Genomic DNA, 23,220 nt, shown 5'->3' with positions numbered 1-23,220 from the left:
TATAACATGAGATATGATATCCAAATCCTTCCCCTTCCAAACCTGAGACCCTTCCTTTAGCATGAGATGTGATATCCAAATCCTTCCCATTCCAATCCTGAAACCCTTCCTATAGCATGAGATGTGATATCTCAATGTTTCTAATAAAAAAAACCTGAGACCCTTCCTATAGCAAGAGATGTGATATCCAAATCCTTCCCATTTCAATCTTGAGACCCTTCCTATAGCATGAGATGTGATATCCAACTGCTTCCCATTCCAACCTGAGACCCTTCCTATAGCATGAGAAGGGATATCCAACTCCTTCCCAATCCAATCCTGAGACCCTTCCGATACCAGAGATGTGATATCTCAATGCTTATACCAAACCTGAGACCCTACCTTTAGTATGATGTGATATCCAAATCCTTCACATTCCAATCCTGAGACCCTTCCTATAGCATGAGATGTGATATCTCAATGCTTCTAATACCAAACCTGAGATCCTTCCTAAAACATGAGATGTGAGATCCAACTCCTTCCCATTCCAACCTGAGACCCTTCCTATAGCATGAGAAGGGATATCCAACTCCTTCCCAATCCAATCCTGAGACCCTTCCGATAGCAGAGATGTGATATCTCAATGCTTATACCAAACCTGAGACCCTAACTTTAGTATGATGTGATATCCAAATCCTTCACATTCCAATCCTGAGACCCTTCCTATAGCATGAGATGTGATATCTCAATGCTTCTAATACCAAACCTGAGATCCTTCCTATAACATGAGATGTGATATCCAACTCCTTCCCATTCCAAACCTGAGACCCTTCCAATAGCATGAGATTTGATATCTCAATGCTTCTAAAAACAAACATGAGAACCATCCTATAACGAGATGTGAAATCCGAATCCTTCCCTTCCCAAACCTGAGACCCTTCCTATAGTTTGAGATGTGATATCAAACTCCTTCCCATTCCAATCCTGAGATAGCTTGAGATGTGATATCGAACTCCTTCCCATTCCAACCCTGAGACCCTTATTATACCATGAGATGTGATATCTCAAGGCTTCTAATACCAAACCTGTGACCCGTCCTAAAACATGAGATGTGAGATCCAAATCCTTCCCCTTCCAAACCTGAGACCTTTCCTTTAGCATATGTGATATCCAACTCCTTCCCATTCCAATCCTGAGACCCTTCCGATAGCATGAGATGTGATATCTCAATGCTTCTAATATCAAACCTGAGACCCTCCCTATAGCATGAGATGTGATATCCAACTCCTTGCCATTCCAATCCTGAGACCCTTCCTATAACATGAGATGTGATATCCAAATCCTTCCCCTTCCAAACCTGAGACCCTTCCTTTAGCATGAGATGTGATATCCAAATCCTTCCCATTCCAATCCTGAAACCCTTCCTATAGTATGAGATGTGATAGCTCAATGTTTCTAATAAAAAACCTGAGACCCTTCCTATAGCAAGAGATGTGATATCCAAATCCTTCCCATTCCAATCCTGAGACCCTTCCTATAACGAGATGTGATATCCAACTCCTTCCCATTCCAACCTGAGACACTTCCTATAGCATGAGAAGGGATATCCAAATCCTTCCCATTCCAATCCTGAGATCCTTCCTATAACATGATGTGATATCCAATTCCTTCCCATTCCAAACCTGAGACCCTTCCTATTGGATGAGATGTGATATCCAACTCCTTCCCATTCCAATCCTGAGACCCTTCCTATACCATGAGATGTGATATCTCAATGCTTCTAATACCAAACCTGGGACCCGCCCTATAACATGAGATATGATATCCAAATCCTTCCCCTTCCAAACCTGAGACCCTTCCTTTAGCATGAGATGTGATATCCAAATCCTTCCCATTCCAATCCTGAAACCCTTCCTATAGCATGAGATGTGATATCTCAATGTTTCTAATAAAAAAAACCTGAGACCCTTCCTATAGCAAGAGATGTGATATCCAAATCCTTCCCATTTCAATCTTGAGACCCTTCCTATAGCATGGGATGTGATATCCAACTGCTTCCCATTCCAACCTGAGACCCTTCCTATAGCATGATAAGGGATATCCAACTCCTTCCCAATCCAATCCTGAGACCCTTCCGATACCAGAGATGTGATATCTCAATGCTTATACCAAACCTGAGACCCTACCTTTAGTATGATGTGATATCCAAATCCTTCACATTCCAATCCTGAGACCCTTCCTATAGCATGAGATGTGATATCTCAATGCTTCTAATACCAAACCTGAGATCCTTCCTAAAACATGAGATGTGAGATCCAACTCCTTCCCATTCCAAACCTGAGACCCTTCCAATAGCATGAGATTTGATATCTCAATGCTTCTAAAAACAAACATGAGATCCATCCTATAACATGAGATGTGAAATCCCAATCCTTCCCTTCCCAAACCTGAGACCCTTCCGATAGCATGAGATGTGATATCTCAATGCTTCTAAAACCAAACATGAGAACCATCCTATAACATGAGATGTGAAATCCAAATCATTCCCTTTCCAAACCTGAGACCCTTCCTATAGCTTGAGATGTGATATCAAACTCCTTCCCATTCAATGTGATATCCAACTCCTTCCCATTCCAATCCTGAGACCCTTCCTATACCATGAGATGTGATATTTCAATGCTTCTAATACCAAACCTGAGACCCGTCCTAAAACATGAGATGTGAGATCCAAATCCTTCCCCTTCCAAACCTGAGACCTTTCCTTTAGCATGAGATGTGATATCAACTCCTTCCCATTCCAAACCTGAGACCCTTCCTATAGCATGAGATGTTATATCTTAATGCTTCTAAAACCAAACCTGAGAACCATCCTATAACATGTGAACTCCAAATCCTTCCCTTTCCAAACCTGAGACCCTTCCGATAGCATGAGATGTGATATCTCAATGCTACTAAAACCAAACATGAGAACCATCCTATAACATGAGATGTAAAATCCAAATCCTTCCCTTTCCAAACCTGAGACCCTTCCTATAGCTTGAGATGTGATATCAAACTCCTTCCCATTCTAATCCTGAGATAGCTTGAGATGTGATAGCCAACTCCTTCCCATTCCAATCCTGAGACCCTTCCTATACCATGAGATGTGATATCTCAATGCTTCTAATACCAAACCTGAGACCCGTCCTAAAACATGAGATGTGAGATCCAAATCCTTCCCCTTCCAAACCTGAGACCCTTCCTATAGCTTGAGATGTGATATCAAACTCCTTCCCATTCCAATCCCGAGATAGCTTGAGATGTGATATCCAACTCCATCCCATTCCAATCCTGAGACCCTTCCGATAGCATGAGATGTGATAGCTCAATGCTTCTAATATCAAAACTGAGACCCTCCCTATAGTATGAGATGTGATATCTAAGTCCTTCCCATTCCTATCCTGAGACCCTTCCGATAGCAGAGATGTGATATCTCAATGCTTATACCAAACCTGATGACCCATCCTATAGCATGAGATGTGATATCTCAATGCTTCTATCAAACCTGAGACCCTTCCTTTAGCATGAGATGTGATATCCAACTCCTTGCCATTCCAATCCTAAGACCCTTCGTATAACATGAGACGTGATATCCAACTCCTTCCCATTCCAATCCTGAGACTCCTCCTATAGCATGAGATGTGATATCTCAATGCTTCTAATACCAAACATGGGACCCGTCCTATAACATGAGATATGATATCCAAATCCTTCCCCTTCCAAACCTGGGACCCTTCCTTTAGCATGAGATGTGATATCCAAATCCTTCCCATTCCAATCCTGAAACCCTTCCTATAGCATGAGATGTGATAGCTCAATGTTTCTAATAAAAAACCTGAGACCCTTCCTATAGCAAGAGATGTGATATCCAAATCCTTCCCATTCCAATCCTGAGACCCTTCCTATAACGAGATGTGATATCCAACACCTTCCCATTCCAACCTGAGACACATCCTATAGCATGGGAAGGGATATCCAAATCCTTCCCATTCCAATCCTGAGATCCTTCCTATAACATGATGTGATATCCAATTCCTTTCCATTCCAAACCTGAGACCCTTCCTATTGGATGAGATGTGATATCCAACTCCTTCCCATTCAAATCCTGAGACCCTTCCTATACCATGAGATGTGATATCTCAATGCTTCTAATACCAAACCTGGGACCCGCCCTATAACATGAGATATGATATCCAAATCCTTCCCCTTCCGAACCTGAGACCCTTCCTTTAGCATGAGATGTGATATCCAAATCCTTCCCATTCCAATCCTGAAACCCTTCCTATAGCATGAGATGTGATATCTCAATGTTTCTAATAAAAAACCTGAGACCCTTCCTATAGCAAGAGATGTGATATCCAAATCCTTCCCATTTCAATCTTGAGACTGTAAGGATATTTGGCGTGTTACAGCACAGAGTACAGCACTACTGCACAGATAGCAATTTTTTTTGATGCAGCACCACCACATGGGTGTGGTGCATTGCTATATGTGTTGCCAGATTAACATGGACATATAAGTAAAGACAGGCTATTCAGTCAAAAACGATTTTAACATATAAGATGCAAATCTATTTTTACAGTTAAAAGCACACGTGCACACTCAAAAATGCACACTATTTTTCACCTGAAATGCCTGTGGTGCAAGAGACACATTTGAAAATTAATAACTAACATTATTAATAAATAACCTGACTAATAAAACTGCATTTAACATAACCCACTAATAAAAATGTGTCTCCACTGCAGAATTAGGCCTACTCTGAAAGTGAACTTTTAAACGCACATTCATTTTTTTCTTTTTCTCTGCTGCTCTGTCCACATAACTACAGGAAGCAAAAGAGCTCGAAGGAACAGGAAATCAGTTGGTTACAAATAATTACTGTAGAAATGAGCCAATGTGTAGTGAGGGAGGAGATGGCATGATTGATTCTGATTGGAGCAGCGTCATAGCAAGTATCATGCTAGAGGCAGAGATGAGAGTCTTGCTGGGGGAGCTTGAAGAGAGGGAGAGGACAGTCGGGATTTGGCAGAGCTGGGAGAAGGACCTGTTTTCCTGGCTGAAGCATTCCTGCTGCAAAAGCTGAGAATTCCAGGCAATAACCCCGGTTTGAGAACGAAAGACGCTTGTTTTCACCGGGGTTAGTCTTCAAGGGAGCCAAATTCAGAAAGAGAACAGCTGAAGAAAACTCATGCTGAACAGATAAGGTAATTACAGAAGTGTGGGGGCTGAGTGTGTACGTTAATATTCAGTCAGTGTCGGAAAGGAGATTCCTGTGCTTTAATCACATGTTTAATGTTGCAAATTGAGTTCTTGTCTCCGCCACTCTCTTTTCAGTGTATAGACAATGCTGTTACTGTGCTATTTTATTTATTTCTGTAAAGAGTGAGATCGTGTTTAAATGCAACTTTTATAATACACAAAAATATTTGAAAGCAGACGGGTGGTGTGTTTTATATTTACCAAAACAGTGCTGATGATGTGGGGAGATGTTTAGACTGTGCAATTGTCATTTTCAAGGTAGCTAAACATCAAATTTGGCTGCAGCCGTGTGCACAATGTAATTCAGTATGAGCAGTTATAACTAACTGTGTGTGTTGTAGTTTGTCGGAGGTCTATGAGTCGGCAAAAAGGGAGGCCCGGGACATAGTTCACTACCGTATATAAGATAGTGAAAATACCACATGATAGCTCGCTGCCGTAGATAAGACAGAGAGAAATTGCCCATGGTGGCACACTAAAAATGAAAATGTGGTGTTCCTGAAATGCAAGCCTGAGGTCTCTCTAGTGATTACACGAAAAATCTAAGCAAAAATAAGGGGTTCTGGATATTGGGGCCACAAATAAAACAAGGGAATTATGCTCACCAAAATACCACCAACCACGCATACCAACCACGCATACCAAATACGCATGTCTGTGTGCTGAAATAATGCATGTCCACTGTATTATTGTTGTACATGGCCCAATCTGAATACAAGGAGTGATTGTTGCTAAGTTATTTTTCGACGGTAAGAAAATACCGTCAGGCCCCAAATCTCCACAAAATACCCTACAAGACCCTTCCTATAGCATGAGATGTGATATCCAACTCCTTTCCATTCCAACCTGAGACCCTTCCTATAGCATGAGAAGGGATATCCAACTCCTTCCCAATCCAATCCTGAGACCCTTCCGATAGCAGAGATGTGATATCTCAATGCTTATACCAAACCTGAGACCCTACCTTTAGTATGATGTGATATCCAAATCCTTCACATTCCAATCCTGAGACCCTTCCTATAGCATGAGATGTGATATCTCAATGCTTCTAATACCAAACCTGAGATCCTTCCTAAAACATGAGATGTGAGATCCAAATCCTTCCCCTTCCAAACCTGAGACCTTTCCTTTAGCATATGTGATATCCAACTCCTTCCCATTCCAATCCTGAGACCCTTCCGATAGCATGAGATGTGATATCTCAATGCTTCTAATATCAAACCTGAGACCCTCCCTATAGCATGAGATGTGATATCCAACTCCTTGCCATTCCAATCCTGAGACCCTTCCTATAACATGAGACGTGATATCCAACTCGTTCCCATTCCAATCCTGAGACTCCTCCTATAGCATGATATGTGATATCTCAATGCTTCTAATACCAAACCTGAGATCCTTCCTATAACATGAGATGTGATATCCAACTCCTTCCCATTCCAAACCTGAGACCCTTCCAATAGCATGAGATTTGATATCTCAATGCTTCTAAAAACAAACATGAGAACCATCCTATAACGAGATGTGAAATCCCAATCCTTCCCTTCCCAAACCTGAGACCCTTCCTATAGCTCGAGATGTGATATCAAACTTCTTCCCATTCCAATCCTGAGATAGCTTGAGATGTGATATCCAACTCCTTCCCATTCCAATCCTGAGACCCTTATTATACCATGAGATGTGATATCTCAAGGCTTCTAATACCAAACCTGAGACCCGTCCTATAACATGAGATGTGATATCCAAATCCTTCCCCTTCCAAACCTGAGACCCTTCCTTTAGCATGAGATGTGATATCCAAATCCTTCCCATTCCAATCCTGAAACCCTTCCTATAGCATGAGATGTGATAGCTCAATGTTTCTAATAAAAAACATGAGACCCTTCCTATAGCAAGAGATGTGATATCCAAATCCTTCCCATTCCAATCCTGAGACCCTTCCTATAATGAGATGTGATATCCAACTCCTTCCCATTCCAACCTGAGACACTTCCTATAGCATGAGAAGGGATATCCAAATCCTTCCCATTCCAATCCTGAGATCCTTCCTATAACATGATGTGATATCCAATTCCTTCCCATTCCAAACCTGAGACCCTTCCTATGGCATGAGATGTCATATAAAGCTCCTTCCCATTCCATTCCTGAGACCCTTCCTATAGCATGAGATGTGATATCCAACTCCTTCCCATTCCAATCCTGAGACCCTTCCTATAGCATGAGATGTGATATCTCAATGCTTCTAATACCAAACCCGAGATCCTTCCTATAACATGAGATGTGATATCCAAATCCTTCCCATTCCAACCTGAGACCCTTCCGATAGCATGAGATGTGATATCCCAATGCTTCTACCAAACCTGAGACCCATACTATGGCATGAGATGTGATATCAAACTCCTCCCCATTCCAATCCTGAGACCCTTCCTATAGCTTGAGATGTGATATCCAACTCCTTCCCATTCCAATTCTGAGACCCTTCCTATACCATGAGACTTGATATCGCAATGCTTCTAATACCAAACCTGAGACCCGTCCTATAACATGAGATGTGATATCCAAATCCTTCCCCTTCCAAACCTTAGACCCTTCCTTTATCATGAGATGTGATATCAAACTCCTTCACATTCCAATCCTGAGACCCTTCCGATATCATGAGATTTTTTATCTCAAAGCTTCTGATATCAAACTTGAGACCCTCCCTATAGCATGAGATGTGACATCCAAGTCCTTCCCATTCCAATCCTGAGACGCTTCCTATAGCATGAGATGTGATATCTTAATGCTTCTAATACCAAACCTGAGACCCTTCCTATAACATGAGATTGGATATCCAACTCCTTCCCATTCCAATCCTGAGACTCTTCCGATAGCAGAGATGTGATATCTCAATGCTTATACCAAACCTGAGATCCTTCCTATGGCATGAGATGTCATATAAAACTCCTTCCCATTCCATTCCTGAGACCATTCCTATAGCATGAGATGTGATATCCAACTCCTTCCGATTCCAATCCTGAGACCCTTCCTATAGCATGAGATGTGATATCTCAATGCTTCTAATACCAAACCTGAGATCCTTCCTATAACATGAGATGTGATATCCAAATCCTTCCCATTCCATCCTGAGACCCTTCCGATAGCAGAGATGTGATATCTCAATGCTTATACCAAACCTGATGACCCTTCCTATAGCATGAGATGTGATATCAAACTCCTTCCCATTCCAATCCTGAGACCCTTCCTATAACGAGATGTGATATCCAACTCCTTCCCATTCCAACCTGAGACACTTCCTATAGCATGAGAAGGGATATCCAAATCCTTCCCATTCCAATCCTGAGATCCTTCCTATAACATGATGTGATATCCAATTCCTTCCCATTCCAAACCTGAGACCCTTCCTATTGGATGAGATGTGATATCCAACTCCTTCCCATTCCAATCCTGAGACCCTTCATATACCATGAGATGTGATATCTCAATGCTTCTAATACCAAACCTGGGACCCGCCCTATAACATGAGATATGATATCCAAATCCTTCCCCTTCCAAACCTGAGACCCTTCCTTTAGCATGAGATGTGATATCCAAATCCTTCCCATTCCAATCCTGAAACCCTTCCTAAAGCATGAGATCTGATATCTCAATGTTTCTAATAAAAAACCTGAGACCCTTCCTATAGCAAGAGATGTGATATCCAAAACCTTCCCATTTCAATCTTGAGACCCTTCCTATAGCATGAGATGTGATATCCAACTCCTTCCCATTCCAACCTGAGACCCTTAATATAGCATGAGAAGGGATATCCAACTCCTTCCCAATCCAATCCTGAGACCCTTCCGATAGCAGAGATCTGATATCTCAATGCTTATACCAAACCTGAGACCCTACCTTTAGTATGATGTGATATCCAAATCCTTCACATTCCAATCCTGAGACCCTTCCTATAGCATGAGATGTGATATCTCAATGCTTCTAATACCAAACCTGAGATCCTTCCTATAACATGAGATGTGATATCCAACTCCTTCCCATTCCAAACCTGAGACCCTTCCAATAGCATGAGATTTGATATCACAATGCTTCTAAAAACAAACATGAGAACCATCCTATAACGAGATGTGAAATCCGAATCCTTCCCTTCCCAAACCTGAGACCCTTCCTATAGCTCGAGATGTGATATCAAACTCCTTCCCATTCCAATCCTGAGATAGCTTGAGATGTGATATCCAACTCCTTCCCATTCCAATCCTGAGACCCTTATTATACCATGAGATGTGATATCTCAAGGCTTCTAATACCAAACCTGAGACCCGTCCTAAAACATGAGATGTGAGATCCAAATCCTTCCCCTTCCACACCTGAGACCTTTCCTTTAGCATATGTGATATCCAACTCCTTCCCATTCCAATCCTGAGACCCTTCCGATAGCATGAGATGTGATATCTCAATGCTTCTAATATCAAACCTGAGACCCTCCCTATAGCATGAGATGTGATATCCAACTCCTTGCCATTCCAATCCTGAGACCCTTCCTATAACATGAGAAGTGATATCCAACTCCTTCCCATTCCAATCCTGAGACTCCTCCTATAGCATGAGATGTGATATCTCAATGCTTCTAATACCAAACCTGGGACCCGTCCTATAATATGAGATGTGATATCCAACTCCTTCCCATTCCAAACCTGAGACCCTTCCAATAGCATGAGATTTGATATCTCAATGCTTCTAAAAACAAACATGAGAACCATCCTATAACATGAGATGTGAAATCCCAATCCTTCCCTTCCCAAACCTGAGACCATTCCGATAGCATGAGATGTGATATCTCAATGCTTCTAAAACCAAACATGAGAACCATCCTATAACATGAGATGTGAAATCCAAATCATTCCCTTTCCAAACCTGAGACCCTTCCTATAGTTTGAGATGTGATATCAAACTCCTTCACATTCAATGTGATATCCAACTCCTTCCCATTCCAATCCTGAGACCCTTCCTATACCATGAGATGTGATATTTCAATGCTTCTAATACCAAACCTGAGACCCGTCCTAAAACATGAGATGTGAGATCCAAATCCTTCCCCTTCCAAACCTGAGACCTTTCCTTTAGCATGAGATGTGATATCAACTCCTTCCCATTCCAAACCTGAGACCCTTCCTATAGCATGAGATGTTATATCTTAATGCTTCTAAAACCAAACCTGAGAACCATCCTATAACATGTGAACTCCAAATCCTTCCCTTTCCAAACCTGAGACCCTTCCGATAGCATGAGATGTGATATCTCAATGCTACTAAAACCAAACATGAGAACCATCCTATAACATGAGATGTGAAATCCAAATCCTTCCCTTTCCAAACCTGAGACCCTTCCTATAGCTTGAGATGTGATATCAAACTCCTTCCCATTCCAATCCTGAGATAGCTTGAGATGTGATAGCCAACTCCTTCCCATTCCAATCCTGAGACCCTTCCTATACCATGAGATGTGATATCTCAATGCTTCTAATACCAAACCTGAGACCCGTCCTAAAACATGAGATGTGAGATCCAAATCCTTCCCCTTCCAAACCTGAGACCCTTCCTATAGCTTGAGATGTGATATCAAACTCCTTCCCATTCCAATCCCGAGATAGCTTGAGATGTGATATCCAACTCCATCCCATTCCAATCCTGAGACCCTTCCGATAGCATGAGATGTGATAGCTCAATGCTTCTAATATCAAAACTGAGACCCTCCCTATAGAATGAGATGTGATATCTAAGTCCTTCCCATTCCTATCCTGAGACCCTTCCGATAGCAGAGATGTGATATCTCAATGCTTATACTAAACCTGATGACCCATCCTATGGCATGAGATGTGATATCCAACTCCTTCCCATTGCAATCCTGAGTTCCTTCCTATAGCATGAGATGTGATATCTCAATGCTTCTATCAAACCTGAGACCCTTCCTTTAGCATGAGATGTGATATCCAACTCCTTGCCATTCCAATCCTGAGACCCTTCGTATAACATGAGACGTGATATCCAACTCCTTCCCATTCCAATCCTGAGACTCCTCCTATAGCATGAGATGTGATATCTCAATGCTTCTAATACCAAACATGGGACCCGTCCTATAACATGAGATATGATATCCAAATCCTTCCCCTTCCAAACCTGACACCCTTCCTTTAGCATGAGATGTGATATCCAAATCCTTCCCATTCCAATCCTGAAACCCTTCCTATAGCATGAGATGTGATAGCTCAATGTTTCTAATAAAAAACCTGAGACCCTTCCTATAGCAAGAGATGTGATATCCAAATCCTTCCCATTCCAATCCTGAGACCCTTCCTATAACGAGATGTGATATCCAACACCTTCCCATTCCAACCTGAGACACTTCCTATAGCATGAGAAGGGATATCCAAATCCTTCCCATTCCAATCCTGAGATCCTTCCTATAACATGATGTGATATCCAATTCCTTTCCATTCCAAACCTGAGACCCTTCCTATTGGATGAGATGTGATATCCAACTCCTTCCCATTCAAATCCTGAGACCCTTCCTATAGCATGAGATGTGATATCCAACTCCTTCCCATTCCAATCCTGAGACCCTTCCTATAGAATGAGATGTGATATCTCAAAGCTTATACCAAACCTGAGATCCTTCCTATGGCATGAGATGTCATATAAAACTCCTTCCCATTCCATTCCTGAGACCCTTCCTATAGCATGAGATGTGATATCCAACTCCTTCCCATTCCAATCCTGAGACCCTTCCTATAGAATGAGATGTGATATCTCAATGCTTCTAATACCAAACCTGAGATCCTTCCTATAACATGAGATGTGATATCCAAATCCTTCCCATTCCAACCTGAGACCCTTCCGATAGCATGAGATGTGATATCCCAATGCTTCTACCAAACCTGAGACCCTTCCTATAGCTTGAGATGTGATATCCAACTCCTTCCCATTCCAATTCTGAGACCCTTCCTTTATCATGAGATGTGATATCCAACTCCTTCACATTCCAATCCTGAGACCCTTCCGATATCATGAGATTTGTTATCTCAAAGCTTCTGATATCAAACTTGAGACCCTTCCTATAGCATGAGATGTGACATCCAAGTCCTTCCCATTCCAATCCTGAGACGCTTCCTATAGCATGAGATGTGATATCTCAATGCTTCTAATACCAAACCTGAGATCCTTCCTATAACATGAGATGTGATATCCAACTCCTTCCAATTCCAAACCCGAGACCCTTCCGATAGCATGAGATGTGATATCTCAATGCTTCAAAAACCAAACATGAGAACCATCCTGTTAGGAAAGATTTCGTAATTGTAGGTAATTTTCCTTCCATGTGGCAACCCCTAAACTTTTTGCTGTTGTTTTTCACCTTGTTCTTGACTTTGCCAGAGAAGTGCAGCCTTCTGCTGCACTCCTCTGGGCTTTCGCTCCTTTTCTTATGGGGAAACTGACATGCCCTTAAGACAGTCAGTACCGGGGAACGCTGTTTCCCGTAGTTTCTTTTATCATGTTGCGGCTTTCGTGCAACATGACACAAGAGGGCACTGTAAGCTAAGTTACAGCTCTCTTGGGTCTCTAGCCTTCAACAGGCCCTAGATACTCGTTTAGGATTGTATTTGATCTGTGCAAGTAATTCAGGGATGGGAATGGTGGCAGCGATCGTTTCTTTGTATTTTGAGCTCCTTTTGGCGTTCTAAGCGCGTTTTCTGCGCTTAACCCAAAATGGTGGCCTGGCTCCCAAAATGGCCAGACCACGAGGCTCCTTTGTCCTGTCCGCTGACCGTCTTGCTCCCTTCACCTTCCCCAGGTCGAGCCGACCCGGGGCCTTCCTTATTTGGGCATGTAATTTCCCGCGAAACACGGATGCTTTTGCGGGCTTCTACATGTCTTTTGTGCGCCTCCAGGGTGTGGGCTGGGATGTCTGGTCCCAATACACATCCTGGGTGCCAGAGAGTCTGGGGTGGTGTGAATGCCTGGGACCACCGTGGTCCGTGATTGGTCCACGTATGGTGTGAGTGTTGATGAGCGGATCTCCCATTGGGTCCCCTCCGTTTTGGCGCGAAGGGAACCGTGGATAAGATGGGGCTGGAAACACCACTACCATGTCAATCTCCTGAGTTCTCACGAACGAAGGAATACAGGAGCCAAGTATCCTGCAACCAAGAGGCTGGACCGAGGAATCGCTGGTGACCCGCTGAAGGACTTCTGCTCTACACTGCTGTCGCCTTGTGAAACCCTTTTCACCTTTGATCGAACCAGAAGGCCTGTACTGGTGCTTCGTCCCTTGGAATAGCGGGAACAGCTATTCTCGGCATCTTCATCATCTCCTGCCAGTAAGCCTTTGGAAGCGTCTCTGGGCCATCCAGTTGACTGACCAGCTTACACGGGAGTCTTGCTCTGTAACCGCCGCCAGGTTGTGTTGTATTTCGAGTCCTTGTCACTCTCACACGCTTCGTACACTTGGCGTTCCCAGGTCGGAAGTGAGTAGTGTACATTTGGCTCAGATACACACGGCCGCTCCATTGCCCTGCTGTGGTGACAAAACTGTGCAGGTTTCTTCGATTGGGACGTCTTTTTACTCAACACGACGACGAGGCGTTCCCTGCTCTTCTGAACCTGCCAGCTGCTGAAACTGACGCGGAGAAGCCTGGGTCTGCTTGCATCGGGGACCGATGAGTAGTTTAGCTAGGATCTGGTCGCCCTCCTGCAGGAGCCCATTGCTTTTCCCCGCTGTGTAAAACAGCACCCTTTTGCCGTACTCGCGCTCTGCTTCTGCCACTGTGGAGGCTGCGCTTGAGTCGCGGAACTTGTTCTCCTTCATTTGTGCACTGAACTGAACTGCCTGATTTCCTTAGAAGAGACTCCCCTTTTGCCCGTTGGCACCAGCGTGTGCAGGTACTTTTGAGCACAAGGCTCCACTCTTCGCAGGGCTCAGACTTCCATCTAGTTAGGTGCCTCTGAAGGCGAACTGAGTCGAAAGCATTGCATCGCACTGCCTGTTTTCCTTCCCTTGCAGGTGGACTACACATTTTGTGCATATAACGCTTGCGACTGTCGTATTTGTATATATATTGTATTGGTATGGTATGTGTTGGTTTAATATCGTTATATTGTGATTTTCTCGCTACGGTCATTGTTTTAAAGGCCTTAAAATAAATGTGTATATATTTTTGATATAACAACTGTTTGGAGTAGTTTGTAAGTGATCTTGCTTTGTGTGCTCATTGCGGGCTTTCAGTCACCCTCACCCCTCTTGAGACCTAGTCTTGACCCGCCGCGATCGCTACCTTGATTGGTCTGGCTCGTACAGAGGTTACCCTGTTCCAAGTAATTAGGTTGGCCTTCTGAACTTCTGCGCCACCAGGACAGAGTTCAGAAATCCGTCTTAACAAATTGGTGTACAGCGGTGGGATACGACTAAAGGTATCCAGTGTTGCGCACAAACTAAGGCATTTCAGGTTATTCCAACCAGGACACGTAGTGAATTGTTGTAGTATAACTTTAAAAAGGCCATAGTCCTATCTAACAGTATGGAAACAAATACCTTGTTAACTTTAAATGCTTCCAAATCAGAAACATTGAAGAAGATGTGTGCGGAGAGAGGTGTTTCCTCTCAAGGCACGAAATTGGAAATGATCCAAAGAATCTTTGCGTGGCAAGAAGCGCAGCTTCACGCTATAACTTCTGAGGACAGTGCGGAAGGTGGTGGGGCTGCTCTCACTGGTAGAACCAACGGTTCTGCCGCCGCACTGATCCATCGCGACCACGAGGACAGGGAGGACGAGATGTCTAATGTTTCCTCTGCCAGTGTTGATGGGGATGCTATGCTTGAATTCAAGAAGCAAGAGCTGCGGTTTAGGCAGCAGGAGCTTGAATTCAGCATAGCCAAACTAAAAATCGAACAGGCAGAAAAACAGAAAGACAGGGATCACCAGTTGGAACTGGCCAAGCTTCAGGTTGTAAATGGGTCCAAGGGTCCTGGACATGGGTCTGGGGCCTCCTCTCATCCACGGTTTCCGAAAGATCTGCTCAGTGTGTATGAAGAAAGGAATGACATTATGGACTGGCTGAATGCGTTTGAGTATGCATGCGAAGTTCAACAAGTTGACAATGCTGATAAGATTGCCTGGTTACTCAGCAGACTGCCCCAATCTGGCTGTAGTGCCATTATGGAAATGTCGAAGGCTGAGCGAGCTGATTTCGCAATGTTAAAGCAAACTCTCATTTTAAAGTTTGGGAAGACTCCGGCCCAATATTTGAAACGTTTCAGAGAGTATAAGAAAAAGGAAGGTGGTACTTGGGTATCTTATGTCACTGAATCCTTGAAAAACTTAACTGGCTGGGTCGAAGGTTATAAGGTTTCTACCTTCGAAGGCATGATAAATCTTGTCATGCTGGAACACATTTTTGCTTCTTCTTCCCCGGAGCTTAAGCAGCATTTGGCCAATTCGAAGGAGATAGATCCTAAGAAGCTGGCCATTGCAGCAGACTTATGGGTGTCACATCGAGTGTCCCATAAGGACAAAACTCATCCTGGTAAGCAGGAGGAGGGGAAAAAGTCCAAAGATATGGAGGGTGGAGAATCTGCTAAATCTTCTTCTCATAAGGGCCACAAAAAGAAAAATAAGGGTAAGACACAAGAGAACTCACAGGGTAGTGGAGGACAGCCTCCGAAACAGAACCCTGGTTACAATAAGCCTCCCTATGTAAACAGACCCAATGGATCTTGTTTTGCTTGTGGAGCAACTGACCACGTGAAGGGGGATCCCCGTTGTAAGGTTAGACCTTTGGGGGTCCACTCCGCTAATCTGGCCTTCTCCTCCTACGAGGAAGAAGAGATTACAGGAGCATCCTTCTCCTCAGACTCATTTCCCAGCGGGATAGAGGCTGAGGTAGTTTTAGTGTCCCTGGGTTCCTGGGAGCCTAAAGTCGCAGAGGCTTATGCTAGGATTCCGGATAATACCAAGCACTACTTTAAAGACAGTGTGCTGATCAATGGAGTAGATACTCCAGCTCTTAGGGATAGTGGGTGCAGTCACACTGTAGTGGATTCTACCTTGGTAGACTCAGAGGAAGTTGCCAGAGCTACTCTGATGCCCACTAAGTTGGCTGACGGCCCCCTCCGTATGTTTCCAGTAATACCTGTAAATCTTACTTTAAATGGTACAGCAGTCAGGATTCCAGTGAGCATTCAGAGAAACGTCCCGGGAAAGGTCTTGTTAGGTAATGATCTCAGAGCTTTAGGGCTCGTAGGAGACACTGCCGAAAGACCCTACACACGGTCTCAAGCACGGGCAGCATTGGCCAAGTCCAATACGCCGCCCCAGCCGAAGGGGAAACCCAAGGCGAAAGGAGTCGACAAGTCAAGACGAGGGAAAGAGAATATTCCCCCGAGCTCGCCTACCACTGCGGTGGAGGAAGTTGGTCAATCGCCCGGGCCTGACGAGGAGGTGGCGATGCCTGAAGTATTTGACCCCAACGATCATCCTGAACTAAAAGACTTGTTAGTTGAAGGAGGTCCTGATAGGGACGAATTCAGTAAAGGCCAACGTGAGTGCCCATCTCTGGAAGGCCTAAGGAGACAGGCCTGCTCCCAGCTTGAGGGTGAACCTCCTGGGACGCATAGGATTTAATGGGAAGGTGGACTCCTGTATAGTGAGCCCACAGAGTCTACAGAAGGAGACCATAGGAGGTTGGTGGTTCCCCTTGCTGTTAGGCCCTTCCTCCTGCAGTTGGCGCATGAAGTTCCCCTTGCTGGTCACCTTGGTATGAAGAGGACCAAGCAAAGGTTATCCATGCACTTCTACTGGCCCAAGATGGGGGTGCAAGTAGAAAGTCACTGCAGGAGTTGTGCCTCCTGCCAGTTGTCTGGTAAGGTTGGCGCGACAATCCAAGCTCCGTTGGTACCGCTCCCAGTTGTGGGGGTACCATTTGAAAGGGTAGGGATCGACATCATTGGTCCCCTTGACCCGCAAACATCCTCAGGCAATAGGTTTATCCTGGTGCTGGTCGACCATGCAACCAGATATCCTGAGGCCATCCCATTGAAAACTGTAACTGCCAAGTCAGTTGCAAAAGCTTTACTTGGCATATTTACTAGGGTTGGCTTCCCTAAAGAAGTTGTGTCGGATCGTGGCAGCAACTTTATGTCGAAGTATATGCAGGCTATGTGGAAAGAATGTGGGGTCACCTACAAGTTCTCTTCTGCATACCACCCCCAGACCAATGGTCTGGTGGAACGTTTCAACAGAACGTTAAAGAGCATGATTGGGGCTCTGGAGGAGCCTCAGAGAAGAAAATGGGATCTTCTGTTACCATGCTTACTGTTTGCCTACCGAGAGGTACCACAGGAGGGTGTTGGCTTCAGCCCCTTCGAACTTCTGTTCGGTCATCCCGTACGGGGACCCTTAGCAATCGTCAAAGAGGGATGGGAGATGCCCACTCCCCCTGTTACTACCAACGTAGTTGATTATGTGCTAGGGCTCAGAAAACGGATGGTACTTCTGATGGGCTTGGCTAGTGATAAATTGAAGGCAGGACAAGCGCTGGTGAAACATTGGTACGACCAGAAAGCTTCCCTCATCAACTTTACACCTGGTCAGCAAGTCCTGATCACGAATCCCATAAGGCCTCGAGCTTTACAGGACAAATGGTCAGGCCCTTACACAGTGGTTGAGCCCGTGGGTGAGGTTAACTATTTAGTGGACCTTGGAAGGCCTGGACAGGCTCCAAAAGTGTTTCACGTGAATAGGCTGAAGGCTTTCGTCCCAAGAGTCGAAATCGCAGCACTGCTACTGGCTTCAGACGTTGAGGAAGAGGAGTCTGAACCTCTCCCCGACCTATTCCAAAGCGGTCCTTCAGATAGCTCCTTTGAGGGTGTCCGAGTGGCCCCTCACCTGACTTCTGATCAGCAGGCTGAGGTGAAAAGTTTGCTTAGGCAGTTTTCCCCCGTTTTCACAGTCGCCTGGTTTGACACCTTGATGCAAACATAACATTGACACAGGAGACAGTGTACCTACCAAAAGTAGGGGATACAGGATGTCAGACAAAGTACGGTCTTATATTAAGACCGAGGTCAACAAGATGTTAGACCTTGGGGTGATTGAACCCTCTAGTAGTCCTTGGTCCAGCCCTGTGGTTTTGGTTCCAAAGGCAGGCACTTCTGAATTGAGGTTCTGCGTGGATTACAGGGCTCTGAATGCTGTCACCAAGACAGATGCACACCCCTTGCCTCGAACAGATGAGCTGGTGGATACTTTGGGTGCCTCCAAGTACCTCAGCACGTTTGACCTCACTGCTGGCTATTGGCAAATAGCTTTAGCAGAACATGCCAAGGAGAAGACAGCATTTTCTACTCCAGACGGCCTTTACCAATTCCGGGTAATGCCGTTCGGGTTGAAGAATGCACCTGCCACTTTCCAGAGGCTTGTGAAACATGTGTTGAATGGGTTGGACGAATTCTGTCTTGCATATCTGGACGATATAGCAGTTTTCAGTGCCACCTGGGAAGACCATGTGAAACACCTCGGGATTGTGCTCCAGGCTCTTCAGAAAGCACACCTGACCATAAAGGCTAGTAAATGCCAGATTGGACAAGGCTCAGTGGTTTACCTTGGACATGAAGTAGGTGGAGGGAGGATACAGCCTCTTCCCAGTAAAGTACAAGCAGTACAAGACTGGCCTACCCCCACTACGCAAACCCAAGTGAGAGCCTTCTTAGGACTCACGGGGTATTACCGCAATTTTGTGGCAGACTATGGCACCATAGCTGCCCCTCTGACTGCCCTCACAACTCCGAAGAAACCCAAGACGGTAACTTGGACCGACGAGTGTGAGAAGGCCTTCAATGGCTTAAAAGACTCCTTGTGCCAGGCCCCTGTCCTCAGGGCCCCTGATTATCAAAGACCTTTTATCGTGCAGACGGACGCCTCTGACACTGGGATAGGAGCTGTACTATCACAAGTAGATGAGAAGGGTAAGGAACACCCTATTGGTTTTATTAGCTGCCAGCTTAAGGACAGAGAGCTCAGATGGTCCACGGTAGAGAAAGAATGTTTCTCTGTTGTGTGCGCCCTAAGGAAGCTGAGGCCCTACCTCTATGGGACCCACTTCACTGTGCAAACTGACCATAAGCCGTTAAAGTGGCTAATGAACATGAAGGGGGAGAATCCAAAGTTGCTTAGGTGGTCCATAAGTCTACAAGGCTTCGACTTCACTATTGAGCATAGGCCAGGTGTCCAACATAGCAATGCTGATGGGTTGTCCAGAATGTTTAACCGACCTGAACAAGAGACTCATCCAGGGGTGGATTAGTTCCCCCTGTCCATAGTCTAGGAGGGACGAGTGTTAGGAAAGATTTCGTAATTGTAGGTAATTTTCCTTCCATGTGGCAACCCCTAAACTTTTTGCTGTTGTTTTTCACCTTGTTCTTGACTTTGCCAGAGAAGTGCAGCCTTCTGCTGCACTCCTCTGGGCTTTCGCTCCTTTTCTTATGGGGAAACTGACATGCCCTTAAGACAGTCAGTACCGGGGAACGCTGTTTCCCGTAGTTTCTTTTATCATGTTGCGGCTTTCGTGCAACATGACACAAGAGGGCACTGTAAGCTAAGTTACAGCTCTCTTGGGTCTCTAGCCTTCTACAGGCCCTAGATACTCGTTTAGGATTGTATTTGATCGGTGCAAGTAATTCAGGGACGGGAATGGTGGCAGCGATCGTTTCTTTGTATTTTGAGCTCCTTTTGGCGTTCTAAGCGCGTTTTCTGCGCTTAACCCAAAATGGTGGCCTGGCTCCCAAAATGGCCAGACCACGAGGCTCCTTTGTCCTGTCCGCTGACCGTCTTGCTCCCTTCACCTTCCCCAGGTCGAGCCGACCCGGGGCCTTCCTTATTTGGGCATGTAATTTCCCGCGAAACACGGATGCTTTCGCGGGCTTCTACATGTCTTTTGTGCGCCTCCAGGGTGTGGGCTGGGATGTCTGGTCCCAATACACATCCTGGGTGCCAAAGAGTCTAGGGTGGTGTGAATGCCTGGGACCACCGTGGTCCGTGATTGGTCCACGTATGGTGTGAGGGTTGATGAGCGGATCTCCCATTGGGTCCCCTCCATTTTGGCGCGAAGGGAACCGTGGATAAGAGGGGGCTGGAAACACCACTACCATGTCGATCTCCTGAGTTCTCACGAACGAAGGAATACAGGAGCCAAGTATCCTGCAACCAAGAGGCTGGACCGAGGAATCGCTGGTGACCCGCTGAAGGACTTCTGCTCTACACTGCTGTCGCCTTGTGAAACCCTTTTCACCTTTGATCGAACCAGAAGGCCTGTACTGGTGCTTCGTCCCTTGGAATAGCGGGAACAGCTATTCTCGGCATCTTCATCATCTCCTGCCAGTAAGCCTTCGGAAGCGTCTCTGGGCCATCCAGTTGACTGACCAGCTTACACGGGAGTCTTGCTCTGTAACCGCCGCCAGGTTGTGTTGTATTTCGAGTCCTTGTCACTCTCACACGCTTCGTACACGGCGTTCCCAGGTCGGAAGTGAGTAGTGTACATTTGGCTCAGATACACACGGCCGCTCCGTTGCCCTGCTGTGGTGACAAAACTGTGCAGGTTTCTTCGATTGGGACGTCTTTTTACTCAACACGACGACGAGGCGTTCCCTGCTCTTCTGAACCTGCCAGCTGCTGAAACTGACGCGGAGAAGCCTGGGTCTGCTTGCATCGGGGACTGGTGAGTAGTTTAGCTAGGATCTGGTCGCCCTCCTGCAGGAGCCCATTGCTTTTCCCCGCTGTGTAAAACAGCACCCTTTTGCCGTACTCGCGCTCTGCTTCTGCCCACTGTGGAGGCTGCGCTTGAGTCGCGGAACTTGTTCTCCTTCATTTGTGCACCGAACTGAACTGTCTGATTTCCTTAGAAGAGACTCCCCTTTTGCCCGTTGGCACCAGCGTGTGCAGGTACTTTTGAGCACAAGGCTCCACTCTTCGCAGGGCTCGGACTTCCATCTAGTTAGGTGCCTCTGAAGGCGAACTGAGTCGAAAGCATTGTATCGCACTGCCTGTTTTCCTTCCCTTGCAGGTGGACTACACATTTCGTGCATATAACGCTTGCGACTGTCGTATTTGTATATATATTGTATTGGTATGGTATGTGTTGGTTTAATATTGTTATATTGTGATTTTCTCGCTACGTTCATTGTTTTAAAGGCCTTAAAATAAATGTGTATATATTTTTGATATAACAACTGTTTTGAGTAGTTTGTAAGTGATCTTGCTTTGTGTGTGAGATGTGATATCTCAATGCTTCTAATACCAAACCTGAGATCCTTCCTATAACATGAGATGTGATATCCAACTCCTTCCAATTCCAAACCTGAGACCCTTCCGATAGCATGAGATGTGATATCTCAATGCTTCAAAAACCAAACATGAGAACCATCCTATAACATGAGATGTGAAATCCAAATCCTTCCCTTCCCAAACCTGAGACTCTTCCTATAGCATGAGATGTGATATCTCAATGCTTCTACCAAACCTGAAACCCTTCCTATAGCATGAGATGTAATATCAAACTCCTTCCCATTCAATGTGATATCCAACTCCGTCCCATTCCAATCCTGAGACCCTTCCTATACCATGAGATGTGATATTTCAATGCTTCTAATACCAAACCTGAGACCCGTCCTAAAACATGAGATGTGAGATCCAAATCCTTCCCCTTCCAAACCTGAGACCCTTCCTATAGCATGAGATGTTATATCTTAATGCTTCTAAAACCAAACCTGAGAACCATCCTATAACATGTGAAATCCAAATCCTTCCCTTTCCAAACCTGAGACCCTTCCGATAGCATGAGATGTGATATCTCAATGCTACTAAAACCAAACATGAGAACCATCCTATAACATGAGATGTGAAATCCAAATCCTTCCCTTTCCAAACCTGAGACCCTTCCTATAGCTTGAGATGTGATATCAAACTCCTTCCCATTCCAATCCTGAGATAGCTTGAGATGTGATAGCCAACTCCTTCCCATTCCAATCCTGAGACCCTTCCTATACCATGAGATGTGATATCTCAATGCTTCTAATACCAAACCTGAGACCTGTCCTAAAACATGAGATGTGAGATCCAAATCCTTCCCCTTCCAAACCTGAGACCCTTCCTATAGCTTGAGATGTGATATCAAACTCCTTCCCATTCCAATCCTGAGATAGCTTGAGATGTGATATCCAACTCCATCCCATTCCAATCCTGAGACCCTTCCGATATCATGACATGTGATAGCTCAATGCTTCTAATATCAAAACTGAGACCCTCCCTATAGTATGAGATGTGATATCTAAGTCCTTCCCATTCCAATCCTGAGACCCTTCCGATAGCATGAGATGTGATAGCTCAATGCTTCTAATATCAAAACTGAGACCCTCCCTATAGTATGAGAAGGGATATCCAACTCCTTCCCATTCCAATCCTGAGACCCTTCCTATAACATGAGACGTGATATCCAACTCCTTCCGATTCCAATCCTGAGACCCGTCCTATAGCATGAGATGTGATATCGCAATGCTTCTGCCAAAACTGAGACCCTTCCTTTAGCATGAGATGTGATATCCAACTCCTTCCCATTCCAATCATGAGACCCTTCCTATAGCATGAGATGTGATATCTTTATGCTTCTAATACCAAACCTGAGATCCTTCCTATAACATGAGTTGTGATATCCAACTCCTTCCCATTCCAATCCTGAGACCCTTCCTATAGCATGAGATGTGATTTCTCAATGCTTCTAATACCAATCCTGAGATCCTTCCGATAGCATGAGATGTGATTTCTCAATGCTTCTAATACCAAACCTGAGATCCTTCCTATAACATAAGATGTGATATCCAAATCCTTCCCCTTCCAAACCTGAG

Source organism: Ambystoma mexicanum, chromosome 11, assembly GCF_040938575.1.
Source record: "Ambystoma mexicanum isolate Mex_15411 chromosome 11, UKY_AmexF1_1, whole genome shotgun sequence".
Taxonomy (NCBI): Eukaryota; Metazoa; Chordata; class Amphibia; order Caudata; family Ambystomatidae; genus Ambystoma; species Ambystoma mexicanum.
The sequence above is the reverse complement of the archived record's forward strand: the minus strand, read 5'-3'. Positions refer to the sequence as shown.